General features: G+C 37.8%; 1 protein-coding gene across 2 annotated transcripts in view; it reads right to left on the bottom strand.

The window, feature by feature from the left end:
* The window catches only part of LOC135206691 (bestrophin-4-like), a 514,714-nt gene that overhangs the window by 348,962 nt on the left and 146,575 nt on the right, over positions 1 to 19,177 (bottom strand). The window contains exon 1 of one of the 2 annotated variants that reach the window (XM_064238112.1): positions 17,289 to 18,680. The exons of the other annotated variant lie outside the window; for it this stretch is intronic. The gene's annotated coding sequence lies outside the window, so the exon portion shown is untranslated. Of the gene's footprint in view, positions 1 to 17,288; positions 18,681 to 19,177 lie in introns of those variants that run through there. 2 annotated transcript variants of the gene reach the window in all.

The following is a 19,177-nucleotide window of genomic DNA, read 5'->3' as shown; positions in this document are numbered from 1 at the left end:
TTTGCGCTCAACTGTCACACTCACTGGTTTCTGCAGTTTCTTGTTACAATCCTGAATAAGTGGTATCTTCCGAAAATGTCGGGCCTTCCAAATATTCTTGACTCTTTTTCTTACCCAACAAATTTAATCAAACATCTTACATCCTTACTGAGTATCATAATAAAAAGAATTTCCGTAAGAAATTGAAATAAACAACTCTCATTTTTTCTACAGGAACCATACCAACTTGGCTAGCTTCTCAATCTATACTGTGAACCACAGCTTATCGCTATGTGTGCTATGCCCAAGTTCTACTGCAATTTTCTGAACAATGTGCTCTGGCATGAGGATACTACCGCTATATACCCATGTCGTAACAGCACTTTCTATTCAAAGGAATCCTGTGGATATTATAAAGAATGTCTAAGACTAAATAGCCACAGACTAATTCTTAAAATGGATAATAGTATACTCAAATTCATTCAGTTCTTTTATATCATACCAGCTGACCAACCCAGTGCTGCCCGGGAAATGTCTGAATGACAACCAACCAATAAACTCTCTCTCTCTCTCTCTCTCTCTCTCTCTCTCTGTTAAGATAGTAGCTTCAGTTATATTACCCCAGCATTTTTGACATTTTATATTTCACCACTTCTCACACCCACATTCCTATTCGTTCCAGCGGTCTCAAAAACTATGGATTAGATACTAATATCTGTAGTTTTATTTTCTTCATGTCACCCCCTTCCCCCCCCTTCCTATCAGGGCTGAACTTGGACTTGAAAGGCATCGGGAGTGTCACTATTCATCTCAGTCGCCTTGTAAACTATGGATTAGACACTAAAATCTGTCCTTTCGATTATTCTTACCTCACCCCCTTCCCACCCCCATCCTTATTGGGGCTGAACTTGGACTTAAAAGGCATCGGGAGTGTCACTAAGCATCTCGGCAACGTCGAAAACTATGGATTAGATAATAATATCTGTATTTTTCAGTTATTTTTACATGTCACCCCCTTTCCACCCCTTCTCATCCCCCCTTCCTATTGGGGCTGAAGTTAGACTTGAAGAACATCGGGACTGTAGCTATTCTTCTCAGTGACCTAAAAAAAATTATGGATTAGACAGTAATACCTGTTGTTTTCAGTTATTTTTTACGTCACCAACTTCCAACCCCCTCCTCACCCCCACCCTATCAGGGCTGAACTTGGACTTATAGACATCGGGAGCGTTACTATTCATCTCAGCGACCTTGAAAACTATGGAATAGACACTACATATCTGTCGTTTTCAGTTATTTCACCCTTTCCCCCCTTCTCACAACGGCCCCTCCTCTTTAGTGCCAGTGATGTCTTACCGGGCACCACCTCCACCCCCTCCCCCAGTATTCTTTTCCAGATGGTAAGTCATAAGTATACCAACTTTGGTTGATATTGCTCAACGTTTCAAAGTGTATGTGGCGCATACATACATACATACATACATTTTTATATATAAATTCATTTTTCACTTTTCATGGCAAAAAGATTTTCTCTCTAAGGAATAATCAAAGAAAACTTTTGCAGAAGGAAAACCGCAAAATTTGATTGCTCCACAAATGATAAAAGTGAACAGAAGATTCAGTATTTGTTGACCATACGTCGTATCTCAATCCAAACTTCCAGACCCACCATGGAGAGATTTTTTTTTTACCAAAAAATGCTCTTCCTATAAATTGACCGCCTAAAGTTTCATTTAGCGAGACATTTTATCAGATTGGAAGAACGTAAGACGAGGAGAAGGATATTTTTTGAGGGCACAGAAAAAAGAAATCGGGAGGAAACGTATGAATGGCCTCTCTCCTATCGCACAGGCCAACATCTTTCAAAAAGATCAGTATTTGACCTGCAAGGAAAGAGACGGACACAGACAGATAAATTGTTACAGGAAGAGTTATGTGTACATATGCATACCTGTGTATATATATATATATATATATATATATATATATATATATATATATATATAGATATATATATATTAAGATAGTCATGAAATGATCTACTGACATGAAAAGATGAGGGACTAGGGACTAATATATATATATATATATATATTTGCCCCTCACCCTCCTCTTCACGTCAAATATAACTTTCCGTTACTATCTAACATTCTTCATAAATAGAGTTATAAGGAAAATCAAGGAAAGGACCAGAAATAACGCTGGGAATTTGTCAAATTAGAAAGAGAATTTCAATGGCTCCTGGATTTATTGATGCTTGCATTATGACATAGTGTTCTGTGATGATAGTGAGATTGATGCTTGAGTGAGTGTATCTGATGATAGTGAGATTGATGCGTGCAATATGACAGTGTTCTGTGATGATACTGAGTTTGATGCTTGCAATATGACACAGTGTTGTGTGATGATAGTGAGATTGAAGCTTGCAATCTGATACAGATTGATGTTTGCAATATGATTGTGTTATGTGATGATAGTGAGACTGAAACTTGCAATATGTTCTCATTGAAGGTGAGTTAATGTTTGCAATATGATACAGTGTCTTCTGTGAAGATAGTGAGATAGATGCTTGCAATATGAAACAATGTTTAGTGATGACAGTGAGATTGATGCTTGCAATATGATACCGTGTTCTGTAAAGATAGTGAGATTGATACTTGCAGTATGATACACTGTTCTGTGATGAAGGAGTTGGAAAGCGCCTGAAAGCAGAAAAGGTTGAAAGTGGGCGTTGATAAGAGCAATTAAAAGGGTATTCAGGCAAAATAAAAAAAATCTATGATAATAAACGAAGAATATTATTAGATGCGGTGGAGGAATGGAAGTGATTCATTCATGCAAATTTGGGACGACTGAAAAAGCTAAATAATACAGAATGACAGGAAAGATGAATTACAACATAGGCGGATCAAGGAAGGTGAAAAGATCCCTGCAACAGGCTTAGAAGTGTTTGTAGAAGGGAAAAGTTGGAATACACGGATGAATCATCGATCCAAGTCTCCTCAATACACGCCGTAGGTCGATACTGACCCTGAATGAGAGAAAAAATCTGAATGCCAGATGCCGAGTTAGAAGGGTTGCTACAACTCCCTTTTGCATCCAATGGGTCCAAAAGAAAGTCATAGCATAGGCCCAGTACACAAATTAGCATTGCTAAAAAAACAAGTAAAAAACTGTACAGCGTATAATGAAGGTCACCGGTAATAGTACTATTTCTCGGTGGTCTCGGTATAATGCTGTATGAGCCGCGACCCATGAAACTTTAACCACGACCCGGTGGTGGCCTGTCCTATATCTCGTTGCCAGACGCACGATTAAGACTTGCTTAAACCTTAAATAAAATCAAAACTACAGAGGCTAGGTGGCTGCAATTTGCTATGTTTCATGACTGGAGGGTGGTTTTGAAGATATGATGGCGGACAGACAAAGTGCAGACGGACAAACAGGCAGCCATCTCAACAGTTTTCTTTTAAAGAACACTAAAACTAGATCAAAATGTTTTTAGGTGGTTTGGTCATACAGAGAGAATACAGGGGATAGGAGAGTGGAAATTGTGAATAACTATAGAGGTTTCACATCAACCATGCATCTGATGTCTAGGCCAGTCCCTTACGGCGCTCCTGATTGGCTGTTGATAAGCCAATCATAGTGCTGGAAACTCTCAGTCTCTCGAGAGAGTTCCCATAGGCAGGATGTATGTTCCACTTCTCCTGAGGGATACATTTTTCAAGACGTATCCCTCAGGAGAAGTGGAACATGCATCCCACCTATGTGAACTCTCTCGGGAGACAGAGAGTTTCCAGCCCTGCGAATGGCCTATCAACAGCCAATCAGGAGCGTCATAAGGGACTAGCCTAGACAACAGATGCACGGTTGAGGTGAATCTACTATAGGAAGTCTTATGAGGAAAGAAAACGAACAACTGACGAAATGCTGGATGGCTCATGTGGTGGAGGAGGTGTCGGAATGAGCTCTAAAGTCAGAAAGTATATCAATCTGATGGAGGAGAGAGACGCATCAGTCCTTCCTCTGCCTGAGAATATCCAAAAGTAGGTCCTCGCATAAGCCGAGACTCTTGACATTCATACTTGAGTCCTGAATGGGGTTAGAAAGCATGATTTTCTAATGGAGAAACTGGTTAACTAAACTACACACAGATCGAATTCTGAATAAATGGTGTAAGGAATCAAATGCGATCCCACCGGCGCCCGATTTTTCATTCCCAGTCTTGAAACCCTGGTCTCATGGGCCTCAATCAGAGAGAGAGAGAGAGAGAGAGAGAGAGAGAGAGAGAGAGAGAGACTCTTGCAATATTTAGGGTTTTAAGAGACACACACGCCCCCACACACAAATAAAACCAAATATAATGAGCTAATAACAATGCTTAACATGAGAGTTACAAATAGCTAAGTTTATAACTAGTTCATCACAAGACATATTTTATTATTAGTTCATCATTAGACAGATTTATTAATTAGTTCAGCGCAAGACAGATTAATTAATTACTTCATCCAAAGACAGAACTTATAATTAGTTTAATACAAGACAGATTTTTTAAATTAATTTATTACAAGAGTTGATCAATAATTATGACAGGGAGGTTATGCAAAATAGCAATGCCAGCTCTTTCATATAACGAACGAAAATGACATTATTTCATGCTAACAAGAAACCGTCTCGTAGGAGAGAAGAGAAAACATATATACCACAAACAGTGAGGCAAACCCATCACGAACCCCCAGTGGCTTCTATTGACAGCAACCTGATGAATAAAATATCTGGATAACTGTCTCTCGATCTCACAATATATTGGAGATAGAAAGCCGGATAGAGACAGAGATGTTTTCAATCGAAGAGTTGCTCGTTTGTAACAATTTCGTTTAGTTTATTTCGGCTGAAGAAATATATAGGATAAAAAAAAATGGGTGGGGGCTTATTTGGAGGAGGACGCGTCTCCACAGTTTGACGATGCGGGTTCCATCCATCTCTCAATTTCGCTTAAATATCTAGCTCCGGGAAAATAGCGTCAACCGTAAAATCCATTTTAACGGTTTGTTTAACCTCGTTTATTGCTACAACTGCACACTCAGCGTTGCCTTAATCATACTATTACTAATCTTCGTATCCTGTTCCAGGGCTTTGGATTTGAATAATCTCTACGGTTTTGAACACGTCTGCGAAATTTTGAAGGCCGTGTTACAAATGAAATCCAACAGCTTAATATTCAACAACAACAATAACAACACATACCACAGTCCCTCAATCACCCTTCGCCAAGAGGATGTCTGGAGAACAAGACGAAACGTCACAACAACTAATTATAACTAGAATTATCTCTATGCATTTTATCATAATTATTATATATATAAAGAAATATAATATATATATATATATATATATATATAATATTTATATATATATTATATATATATATAACTCTATGGCATCTACTACCAGATTTCAATTACCTTGTTGGTTTAAGACCAATCTCAGAGAATTACTCGCCTGCCTTAACAGTAATGATTGAGCCGCTATAAAAAAAGATAGAGAAAAACCTCTACAAGATTAATGCCGCTTAAGTAGCAATAACACTCAATAAAACCTTATTATTATTACTAGCTGATCAACCCAGCGCTGCCCAGGTTAACTCTGAATGGTAACCGATAAATTCTCTCTCTCTCTCTCTCTCTCCAACCTTCTCTGTTCCCCTCTTTTTTCTCCCTAACACCCCCTCTACTCTCCCTCTGTCACACCCTGGCAAAAATTAGGTTTGATAAATTCGTAACGTTATTGAGTCTCCGGGCTGAACCGCCCATTTCGGGGAAGGCGCCCCGCCCCCTCCGTGGCATTTGGTGCCTTTTGTTGCTTGACCTGATTTGGCAAAAAATCTGGGGGAAAAGAGTAGAACGAAATAACGACATAAAATGCTCTGGAAATCTGAATAATACAGGCTAAATGACAAGGAAGCCAGACTGGGAGTTCACTAAAACCTAAAAGATCTCTAGCACGGCTGATGGAAAATCTGACAAATGAACGTTGCTAATTTGATGTCCCTCCATAAGCAAATTAGACCAGATCGCCTATGTTGATTTTGTAATATGGCTCAAAATCAGTAAAAATGTGGATAACTCCTCAAAAATGTGCATCCACTTTATTTTGGGGGGCAGAGATATGAATTTAATTAACCAACACTAGTGCTCTTAATATATCTTAGTTAGGACATTGCGCACTTGGGGGGATCGCCTAGCCCTGGCGGAGGTTTGAGGAATCCAAACGCTCTGGTTTTCAACTGCTGAACTTCCAAAGCGAAATGCCTGAGGGTACTCGAGTTCCAATGCGCCATTTATACCTCTGAAGGCAGTTAAGAAATGAAAAGAAGAAAATCATGGTTAAAATTGAATTGAGTTGAATATAGAATTTAGGCCAAAGGCCAAGCGCTGGGACCTATGAGCTCATTCAGCACTGACGCGGAAATTGACAGGAAAAGGTTTGAAAAGTGTAACAGGAGTAAAACCTCGCAGTTGCACCATAAATCAATTGTTAGGAGAAGGTGGAAAGTAAGATGGAAGAAAGAGAATATGAAAAGAGGTACAGTAAAAGGAATGGGGGTTAGAGTGAGCTCCTGAAATTGAAGTTCAGCCTTCCGTGTCTCGGTTGAGAATTTGTCATCGACCACTAACGAGAGAAGTCGATAAGTAACACATTCATCTCAAAATGGTCTATTACACTAATTCAGTAACGAGTTGACTTGGGCAGAATATTCATTAAAATCTTCATATAATTCATATATATATATATATATATATATATATATATATATATATATATATATATATATGTGTGTGTGTGTGTGTGTGTGTGTGTGTGTGTGTGTGTGTGTGTGTGTGCGCGCGCGCGCGCGCTATTAATACTTCTCTAAAGGTTTCCAGTTCATGTATTCTATTCATATATATTTATAGGTAATTAATACTCTTCAAAAAATACTAATTTCTCACGAAAGATTCAATGGCGCTCTCTCTCTCTCTCTCTCTCTCTCTCTCTCTCTCTCTCTCTCTCTCTCTCTCCATCCTAGATTTCACCATCATCAAATACCTGAAGGACCCTTGCATTCCTCGCTATTTGAAATCAGCCAGCTTATAATCGTCATATTCAGCAAAAGGCAACAAAAATTCTTTAAATCAAAGTGTGTGTAATTTAAGAAATCTGCAGCTTGAACAAAAAATACCCTTTCGAAGGATTCTGACTGAGAAGCCAAGTAACCGAGAAACAAAATACCAGCTTCTCGAGACGCTTCAGGAAGACTGAAGTCCCACCGATGACTGATTACCCAATACCCGGAGGAAAAGCTTTTGTTTTCATTGATTGCTGAGTGTGCAAGGGTATTCGTTTCACGAGTGTCGTATTGAATAATGAATAAACTTGGGAATTGGAGAAATATATTCAATAATTACTGTGAAAATGGAAATAATTCCTGTTTCTTTCTCAGGACTTTTATTCAGTCATCCCGAGGATTTTATAATGATTTATTTGCACCCTTAACGGAATAGCGTCGTCAGAGTACCTCACTTGGTGCACTGTAGGCATTACTTATGGTTCTTCGCAATGTCCCTTCTGACCCTAACTGCAAACCCTTTCATTCCCTTCACTTTACCTCCGTTCATATTCTCGTTCTTCTATCTTACATAGTAGCCTCTCCTACACTCAACAATTGTTGCACAGTGCAACTGCGAGGTTTTCCTCTTGTTCCACCTTTCACGCCTTTTTTCCTTTCGGCGCTGAATGACCTCATAGGTCCCAGGGCTTGGCCATTGGGGTAATTACCTACTTGCAAGTATAACCAACATTTTCGTGGAACTTGTAAGGTTTTGTGAGCACATTCACATTATTTTCATCTTGCTTTCCTTTCTCGTTTCTAAAGTTGTCCAAAATCTTCGTCATTTGGTTGTTAGTTTAAAAACATTCAACGAAAACTATCCCCCATTCTTAGATCTTGATCATTCGTACATTATTACGCAACAAGAACGGAAATCAAGAGGAAAAAAAAAAACATTCTTCGTCGATAGCCTATACTCTGTGTGAGCAGATGGCCGTGATGGATCCCTTATACCGTGGGAATAAATAAAAAGGCTGATGAAAAATGATCACCGGATTCCTGAAAGCCTGGTTTTTCGATTACGCGCTGCGTCGACCATGGGAACACTGGGAAAAAATGTGGCATATTACAGATCCCACTGGGAATCATTGCGGAATGACAGGAACTTCGCTTTTATCTGGGCACCGCGCACATTTCTTTATTCTCTGTTCTAACGGGAGGGCAGATATCAGCAATGGCTCTTGTAACCGTTTTCAACTTCTTTTCCAAGAGAGTCAAGGCCCTTTAGGTACTTAAGTCTCTCGGTGATATTCAATTTGCCGATGCGTTCAAAACAGCTTTATTTACGCACTCTATACAACTCTCCTACTTCTTTTTGCTTCACTTACCCCAGTTAAGGATGTTCAGTTATTGGTGCTCATTCTGTTTGGTCAGAGGGGAATTGACAGTCTTTACTCGCATTATTATCATTAATATAAGATTACGAGCTTGATGGCGCGTGCTACACTGCGTTGCAACTCGGCGCGGCCCATCGTGTCTCCCCTACCCTCCCAATCCCCTACCTATCCTCACCCCTACTCGGAAAGGACAAACAGGTTTGCAGGAGAAGGGTGGATGTGTTATGTCTCCCCTTCCCTCCCAATCCCCTACCTACCCTCACCCCCACCTGGGAAGGACAAACAGGTTTGCAGAAGGTAAAAATGGCATGTCTCCCCTACCCTCCCGATCCCCTACCTACCCTCACCCCCACCTGAGAAGGACAAACAGGTTTGCAGAGGAGGAAATGTCATGTCTCCCCTATCATTCCGAACCCCTACCTACCGTGGCCCCACCCGGGCCGGACAAACAGGTTTGCCGGAGGAGGATGGATGTGTTGTGTCTCCCCTACCCTCTTGATCCCCTACCTACCCAGCCCCACCCTAGGTGGATAAACAAGAAAAATCCTCGCGGATTTTATTATTATCAATTATTGTTAAGTATTGAGGAGATTAATCCTACTCATATGGAACAGGCCTACAGAGACCACTGACTTAAATAACTTGGATCTGAAACTCGGTACAGTGAGTCTCTTTGCCGTGAATTTTAAATCAGATTTCACCAAAGGCAGACCTTGTGTTTAAATTCTGGGAGAGATAGGAATGGTACTTCGAGCAGATGGAGCATTTTGTCTGATGGACTGAACTAGGAGCTCTCAGCTCTCTCTCTCTCACTCTCTCTCTCTTTCTCTCTCTCTCTCTCTCTCTCTCTCTCTCTCTCTCTCTCTCTCTCTCTCTCTCTCTTTATGCAGTTGGTTCAGTGTTCATCTACCAGGTTAAAAGAATATACGAACTATTAATCTACCAGGTTGAGCGATTTCACGAATCATTCTCGTATCAGGTTAAGTGAATTTACTAACCATCCATCTACCAGGCATCTACCAGGTTGAATGAATTTACGAATTATTCATCTAATAAGCTGATCGAATTTACCAACTATTCATCTACCAGGTCGAACGAATTTTCGAACTCTTCATCTACCATGTTGAACGAATTTACGAACTCTTCATCTACCATGTTGAACGAATTTACGAACTCTTCATCTACCATGTTGAACGAATTTTACGAACTCTTCATCTACCATGTTGAAAGAATTTACGAACTCTTCATCTACCATGTCGAACGCATTTACGAACTCTTCATCTACCATGTTGAACGAATTTACGAACTAGTCATTCACCAGGTTAAATATGTTTTATGTACCAGGTTAAACAAATGTAAGAACTATTCACTTATGAGGTTCAATATATTCCACGTATCAGGTCGAACGAATTTACGAACTATTCATTAAGGAATCTGTGAAGAATTCCTTACAGCAGAATCACAGGCATTACATTTTAAAGTGACATACAATACATGAATTCGCAGAACAACTTCTTAAAACATATTTTTCTCTTTATTTTTAAGGGAATATCATCCTCTGGCAAAGGTCAAAAGTTACTTGGGGCGTTTTTTAATCGGGGTTGACACTTTACGGTCACACTTCATTTTCCTCTATAAAATCGGCTCTGAATATCAAAGTAAACTCGTCAGATAAGCTCATTAGGCTGCTTGCTTTACTGATTATGATGTGATCAGTGAGACTAATATCCGTTCATTATTTGTAGAAATTTATAATTTTTACGTAAGTCGGGAATATAAAAAATTTTATCCTCTGTGTGTGTGTGTGTGTGTGTGTGTTTCAGTTATATAAATCCAATTACCGGGTTGCTACGCTACGACTATCCCATACGAACATTTTCTTCACGATTTAACCAATAATTGCAGCATGTTAGGCTTTTACAATAAGTGAACAGAAGCGAGCAAATGCCATACTTCAGTCTAAAACGGAAAACAAATATTCGACCTCGAACAGACGCGACATTGTTGGCAAAGGTGTTTTTCAAAAGTTCAAAGGTATACGTATGAGAAGAATGAACTATATATTGCTTCCAAGTAGATATATTCTCTCTCTCTCTCTCTCTCTCTCTCTCTCTCTCTCTCTCTCTCTCTCTCTCTCTCTCTCTCTCTCTCTCTCTCTCTCATTGTCTGTGAATAAACTATTACTTTCAAGGAAATATTCTCTCGTCATCAACGCTAAGAAAGGACATAAATAGACTAGAAGGGGTACAAGCAAGTGCCACAAAGTTAATTCCATCCATCAGGAAAATAGGTTCCCGAAGACGACTAGAGAGCCTGAACATGTATGGCTTAGAAACACGATGATTACTAGGATAACTAATAGAAACCTTCAAAATACTGAAAGGCATAACAAAAGTACAGTAACCTACTTACGTTAAACGAAAACCAGACAAGAAATAATGGATGGAAACTAGAGCTGAAGAGATACAGCACACCTCATTGTGGGAACTTCTTTACTTATATGATATGAGACACATGGAATAAACTGCCACTAGAAGTTGGAAACAGCAACAGTGTGGGAAGAATTTAAGAGAAAGCTAGACAAAATCATTAGAAAGGGCACTGTGAATGCTCAGTAAAACCTGCTCCTACAGATAAATGAGCACACGAGGTCTCCTCTTAGGATGGACTAACAAGTTTTGAGACAGTCTAATCCTTGTAAATCTCTCTTTCTCTCTCTTTACATAATCAAATAAATAACCAATCAAGTAATAAAATCCAAAATAAGAAAGAAACAAATAAAGAGAGGAATGAAGAATATCTGGTAAAAGAAAAAACAAGCCACCAACGAGATATGCAGAGGTGTCAGCAAAACATTTCAAAGCATCAGCTCCAAGATTCTACTCAAGAGATAATAACTGTTTTTATTATGCAAGAGGATATTGCAGATATGGAGAAAATTGCAGATTCAGACACAAAATGAATAATTATGATGAAGGAAGAACAAATATTATGGAAAAGTTGGATTTTTTAATGTCAGAATTTCTGGAAATGAAAAAAAGAACAACATACCAGAACAGGAAAGAGACATGGGAAAATCCTTATTATTACCAATATTAAATGAAGGAGAAAACACGCAAACCATCATAGTGATGAATGCGCAGGGTTTAGTTACGAGTAACTCAAAAAGAAAAATAGAGTACTTAGAAGAACTAACCCAAATTGAAAAGAAAATAGATATAATGAATATAAGTGAAACCTGGTATTCCCAAGAGACTGGGAATGATGATCAAATAAAAGGGTTCCAAACTTATAGATCAGATAGAAAAAATAGGAATCAAGGGGGAACCGCAATATATGGGAAAGACAAAAAACAAGGAAAAATATATGAGAAATATAGTAAATCAGAATGTGAACTAATAGCGGTAGAATTTGAATCTGAAAAATTAATGAACATAGTAATATATAGACCTCCTAATACTAAAGAGTTTGACTTAATAATAGAAAAATTGGATGATATATGTAGAAATCACAAGGACTGGACTATTCTCCTATCTGGAGACTTCAACTTTCCTTTCGTAGACTGGAAAGAACGAATAGGAGATTGTGGATGTACTTATACATATAAAAAAGAGAGTAATAGTAGTGCAGAAGATAAGAGGCAATTCGAAAAGCTATTAGATATGCTACTAGAATACAACATTCAACAAATAAATCACCTGCCAACAAGAAAGGAAAATACTTTAGACCTAGTATTTGTGAACGAGATGAATTATGTTAAAGAAATAATAGTTTATAATGCGAGTATTTCAGACCATAATGTTATAGAATTAACAGTCCATTCCAAAGCAAGTGAAAACAGAGATAAGCAAGAAATGAAAAAGTGGGAAGGATATGGAAAATACAACTTCTACAGTAAAAATATAAAATGGTCAGAAATAAATGAAGAATTAAACAAAGATTGGGGTAACATTTTCGTAAGTGATGACATAAGGGTAAATACGGAGATATTATATAAAATATTAGAGAAAATAGTGGATAAATATATACCGAAGAAGAAAAGTAAACATCAGTCATGCATACCAAGAGACAGAATGATCTTGTTCCAGAAAATCAGAAAGTGGAAAAAAGGTCTTGCAAAAGAAAAAAAATGCATGGAAAGTTATAGAACTAAAAAGTAAGATAGAAAATGCAGAACAAAAGATTATACAATCAAAAGAAAATGAAAAACGGGTCCTGGAAGAAAAAACCCTAATAAATATCAAGCAAAACCCCAAACTATTATACTCATATGCGAAGAAGATGAATAAAAGAAGAATAGAAATAGGCCCTCTAAGAATTGAAGGGAGATTAACGAATGAAAAAAAAGGAAATTTGCAACATATTGGCAGAACGATATAAGAGAGAATTCACCCCTAGAATAGATAATGATGATAATGATATAGAAGTAAGGGATGAAAATAGTGAATATTTAGCTGACATAGATATTAATGAAGCTGATATTGTGCAGGCTATTAATGAAATTAAAAATGGAGCTGCAGCAGGGCCTGATGGAATTCCTGCTATTTTGTTAAAGAAAGTAGTTCATTCTATCGCAAAGCCACTTGCAATATTATTAAGACAAAGTGTAGATACAGGCAAGATTTATGATGAGCACAAATTAGCATATATTACCCCTACTTTCAAAAGTGGATCAAGACTTGAGGCAAGTAATTATAGGCCTGTGAGTCTAACATCACATATTATGAAAGTGTATGAAAGGGTAATGAAGAAAAATATTATGAAACATTTAATAAAAAATAATTTGTTTAATAAAGGACAACATGGTTTCGTACCCGGAAAAAGTACACAAACCCAACTGTTAGTCCACCGTGAGAACATATTCAAAAATATGAAAAGCGGAAATGAAACAGATGTGGTTTATCTAGAATTTGCAAAAGCTTTTGACAAAGTAGACCATAATATATTAGCGATGAAAATTAGAAAACACAATATCGTGGATAAAGTAGGAAGATGGTTAAAAGAATTTTTACACAACAGAAAACAGATAGTTATTGCAAACGACGAGAAATCGGATGAAGCCAAGGTAATATCCGGTGTGCCACAAGGTAGGGTGTTAGCTGCAATACTGTTTGTTATTATGATTGAAGACATAGACAGTAATGTTAAGGATTCGGTAGTGAGTAGTTTCGCAGATGACACAAGAATAAGTAGAGAAATTACTTGTGATGAAGATAGGAACGCTCTACAAAGAGACCTTAACAAAGTATATGATTGGGCAGAGGTAAATAGGATGGTATTTAACTCTGATAAATTTGAATCAATAAATTATGGAGACAGAGAAAGAAAGCTATATGCATATAGGGGACCTAATAATAATGAGACAATCACAAATAAGGAAGCAGTTAAAGACCTTGGTGTGATGATGAATAGGAACATGTTATGCAATGATCAAATAGCAATTCTGTTGGCAAAATGTAAAGCAAAAATGGGAATGTTGTTACGGCACTTCAAAACAAGAAAAGCTGAACACATGATTATGCTTTATAAAACATATGTTCGTAGTCCACTTGAATATTGCAATATGATATGGTACCCACACTATCAAAAGGATATTGCACAAATAGAGAGTGTACAAAGGTCCTTTACAGCTAGAATAGAAGAAGTTAAAGACCTTGACTACTGGGAAAGACTACAATCCTTAAAATTATATAGTCTAGAAAGGAGAAGAGAACGCTACATGATAATTCAGGCATGGAAACAGATTGAAGGAATAGCAGAAAATATCATGGAACTAAAAATATCAGAAAGAGCAAGCAGAGGTAGATTAATAGTGCCCAAAACTATACCAGGAAAAATAAGAAAAGCACACAGGACATTAATCCACTACGCACCAGCATCGATAATGCAGCGTCTATTCAATGCGTTGCCAGCTCATCTGAGGAATATATCAGGAGTGAGCGTAGATGTGTTTAAGAATAAGCTCGACAAATATCTAAACTGCATCCCAGACCATCCAAGATTGGAAGATGCAAAATATACCGGAAGATGTACTATCAACTCTCTGGTAGACATTAGAGGTGCCTCACACTGAGGGACCTGGGGCAACCCGAACGAACTGTAAGGTCTGTAAGGTTTGCCAGTTCTTCATTCATCACCACCACCGTTATCATCAAAAAGTTCGAAAGTCTTGAAAAGAGATGCGTATCTCGTGTCAAATTTTCATGGTAATTCCGTCACACGTTCGAGAGCCTTGTGGTCCGTAAAGCAACCGGGGTATAAATGTATTCAAACTGAAGAAAAGTGAATGAATTTGCAATTTAACGAGAAATTTAAACTTTCTATATTTACATAGATACAAGACGGCGACCAAGACATCGTTCGAATTTTTTAATAAGGAATTTTATGGAATTCATAATAAATTTTCCAACATTAAGTTTCCTAGTACATGCGAGTTCTGTAGGTTTATATATATATATATATATATATATATATATATATATATATATATATATATATATATGTATGAATGAATACTAAATAAAAAATTAAAAATAGCGAAATGCTAAATTGCAATTGGCATCTAAGCTTTGTAAGATCATTTACAATGTGTATATATATGATATATATACGTTATAAATGTATATATATATATATATATACATACCTATATATATATATATATATATATATATATATCATATATATATATATTATATATATATACATTTATACATATATATACACATTGTAAATGATCTTACAAAGCTTAGTGCCAATTGCAATTTAGCATTTCGCTATTTTTAATTTATTTAGTATTCATTCATACATACATATATATATATATATATATATATATATATATATATATATATAATGTGTGTGTAATATATAATTATATATGAGAATTGCCGCGTAGTTTAGAACTTTTTGTTCGTTGTAAGAACAATATAACTTAAGAAGGCCACTAAGAAAAACGTTTATTTTTACGCAATCATCTCTCTCTCTCTCTCTCTCTCTCTCTCTCTCTCTCTCGCCACTGAGCTATGGACTTCCCTTCCTCCTTCCATAATCCTTCTTTTAAAACCAGACCATCGTTATTTTTTTCGTGTTTAGGAGAATTCCGTAACTATTCACTTCCCAGCCTTTCGTTAACCGGATAAAAAGTTTGCTTTTTACAACCAATTTATCAATATCAGTGACTCGATTCAACAGTAAAAACTTGCCACAACATTTATCGACGTCGAGATGTAAAAAGGTACTAATCATGAATCGGATTCGAGCGCCATTCGACGGACGCATTGTTCAACAACGACATCCAGCAGACAATCAAGTGGGCGTCTTTCCTTAACCAAGCTAGACTCGGATGACAACGAAAGACGCTCGGTCGCATTGTAGCATCACGCGAGTACAAATAGAATATACTCGCTTAATGTGAAGGGAACAATAGATCCTTTAGAAAACCTCCTTTAGTAAGGATAATTTTCCTTATTGTGCTCTACGGATAATCTCAGTGGTGAATTACAATCCAGTTTACGGCCGCGGTAAATGGAATTATCTAATGGACCGTAGGTTCAATACTTGAGTAAGAGAGTCAGTCCTCTTGATGCGTATGACAATGGAAGTTACGGAACTGAAACATTCATCGTAATGGGATGAGGAACTTAACGTATTAAGCTGGATCTGTCACTCGAGGAACATTCTACGCGCCATTATTTCTTTTTTAAATTGAGTTGAGTTGAATATAAAATTTAGGCCAAAGGCCAAGCACTGGGGCCTATGAGGTCATTTAGCGCTGAAATGGAACTTGACAGTTAAAGGTTTGAAAGGTGTAACAAGAGAAAAACCCCGCAGTTGCACTATGAATCAAGTATTAGGATATGGTGGAAAGTCAGATGAAGAAACGAAAGTGGTTGCAGCTAGGAGCCGAAGGTACGCTGCAAAGAACCTTAAGTACTGCCTACTGTGCACCGCATAAAGTCCACAGACGGCACTACCCCACTAAGGGGTACTTTTTTGAGGGAGGGAATTGTAATTAAAAATCAACATTTAAATCGTGATAATTATTGTTATTTATGATGCTCTGGACTTACATTTCTTTTAAACTAAAGCTAATTCTGTGTGATTTATGCCAATGTAAAAAAAATTTTCTTTTATTATTATTATTTTGTTAGTTTTAGAGATATTTCCAAAAATGTGCAGGTATGTCATTTTTTGGTCATCAATCTCCCACTTTATTCACGAAAATGTGTTGTACCAAGTTTTCAAGGTACCATTCCTCAGATATTATTATTATCATTACCTTATGATGTTTTGCAATGTTATGGCAATACAAAATATTTCACTCCAAAACCCTTCCTTCAATTTTTTTTTCTCAAAAAATATTCCAAAATTTAACAAAAATGTCACACAGTCTATAAACAGCAAGAAACATTCATAAACCCGTAAGACAATATGTCAATAATAATCCAAGCAAACTTTTGAATAATGATTAACAACGAAGATAATGGTGACAATAGCAAAAATACCTTTCCAAAATACTAATATTGTCACAAACAGTTAATGCTCACTAACAATCACGGAGTATGCTGATAACCATCTTAACAAAACGGTGAATAATGCGAAAAATATTAAAGCTACTAAAAAATTGTCCCCCAATAATATTGTCACACCAAGCTAATACACGTAAAATACATGTAATATGTTAACAATAATCCTACCAAATCCATGTATAATGATAACTGATAAAGAATCAGGTGATTAATGTACAAAAAATCATCAGCCATGCATGAAAATGTATGGAATGAGGTGGATAATGTCTTAAAAATAGTTCTACTCACTGAAATTGGCGTACTCCTTGTCTTGTCTATTATTTTTTGCAAAGCAGACCGTCGCACTAATCCGTTAACAGGCAGGGGTCATCAACAAGGGGTAGGGGGAGGCCGGCAATGTTGAAAAGACTACCCCACAATTTGCTTTTGCAATAGACCTAAGCTGACATTAAGACAAGGCCGTGGCATTGTGTGCTCCAAGTCCATGACGACAAAGCACCCATTTTCGTCACAGTCTGGCAGCCTTAATGACACTTAAACCATAGATATTTTGCCTTTTGGTCTTGAACAAGAGCTTTTGTGAGGCGCTCGCAGGCAGAGTTTTGCAGTCATCCATCTTCGCCAGACGAAAACCGATATCATAATGGCGACTAAAAATCTTGTCATTTATCAGGCCGGCTGAGATTCATCCCACCAAGGTCTCTGATGCTACGGATAACTGAGTCTAAACGCTGTTGTGTGTTTACAGGTGTAGTAGTTGGGGAAACTGGCAGACGTTACTTAGGTTTATGGATGACCTGTTATTTTCCTACAGTTGGGGCCCCTGCCCCTCTGGTACTTTAATGTTTCTAGACTCAGACAACTTTTGCTCAGCTCGGTTCTTCCTAGCAGTTATTCCATGAATGTGGACTGAGGCAGCCTTGCTGAGTGTTACAACTTCCTTGCCCTTGAATGTATAGGAGTAACTAGGTATATCCCCACTTATTTGCCTTTAGCCTTAGATCACTTCAAATGTTTCTTTGAGGTGCGCTGTCTGCAAGTTGCACTTCCCACTGACCAGTAGCCTATGCCTTGAAGATCACACTAGTCGCTTCATCGCCCACTTTTAAAAAAAATAGGTACTCGTTCTTTCTGTTGCAAAGGGTGACTGCCCTCCTTGGTGGGACAATTTTCTTGGTACCAGTCTCTTTAACAGTCTTGGTAAGACGGGCCAAGATTCCTTCGCCTTTTGGAAACGTTAGCAGCATTTGCTTCTGATTTACTAACCTTTTATCGTCCTTTGGCCTGATGTACCGCGTGTTCAGTAGCAGGTTCCACAGCTTGGGAACCACTGCTGGGGATTCTAGCACAGATACCGGCTTCAAAACTAATGGAGTGGCACATATGCCCATACGCATGAGGGATGCTAGTAGCACGGGATGGAACATCACAGCTGTCACTGTTAGAAGGATGTACTCACTCATAAACATCATCTGAACACTAGGCTAAATAGCAGCCACCGGACACGCAGCCATCTTTACTTATGCTTTTTTTTTTCACCCTATCCGGGAACGGACAGGTCACATGGAACACTACCATAGAATCTATGGTTTCTAAACTCGTTATAGGGATAATACTACCCCCAATGATTAATAATACCGCAAATAACACCGATACCGCTGTTTACTCCCAGAGCAGTCACACATTCAACGAATACTGTGTATTCCGACAGCTGAATGGCTCTGACGTCAACAATAACAAAAGCGCTAATTGGCTGGACGCCGCTCGGCGTATAGCAGTAGTATCACGCTTTATAACGGTTCTCCAGCAACATTAAGCGTGGACTGGCTGGTTGCCGCAACATGGCCGCAAGGTATAAAATATTATGCTCGATGACTGAATTAGGATTGACTCAGTCATAACTGAGGTAGCGTCGCTAAGTACCCGCCATGTCTCGATAACTTAACCGCACATTCTTTACACCACATTTTTCACAAATGTATAAGGACAGAAAGCCAGTTCAAACTTGGATTTCGTTGGATGTAGCGCATAAAATGTTTCTTTCTCGTTATGGACTTAATTTCAATTCTTGGCCACAGGACTTACAAGAAAGAACAAATTCAAATTGCCAAAATAATCGTAATTGCCTGATATATATAGTACTAATAATTATTTCTATCACCCGAAAGTCAAATGTC

Source organism: Macrobrachium nipponense, chromosome 31 (assembly GCF_015104395.2).
Source record: "Macrobrachium nipponense isolate FS-2020 chromosome 31, ASM1510439v2, whole genome shotgun sequence".
Taxonomy (NCBI): Eukaryota; Metazoa; Arthropoda; class Malacostraca; order Decapoda; family Palaemonidae; genus Macrobrachium; species Macrobrachium nipponense.
The sequence above is the reverse complement of the archived record's forward strand: the minus strand, read 5'-3'. Positions and strand labels throughout refer to the sequence as shown.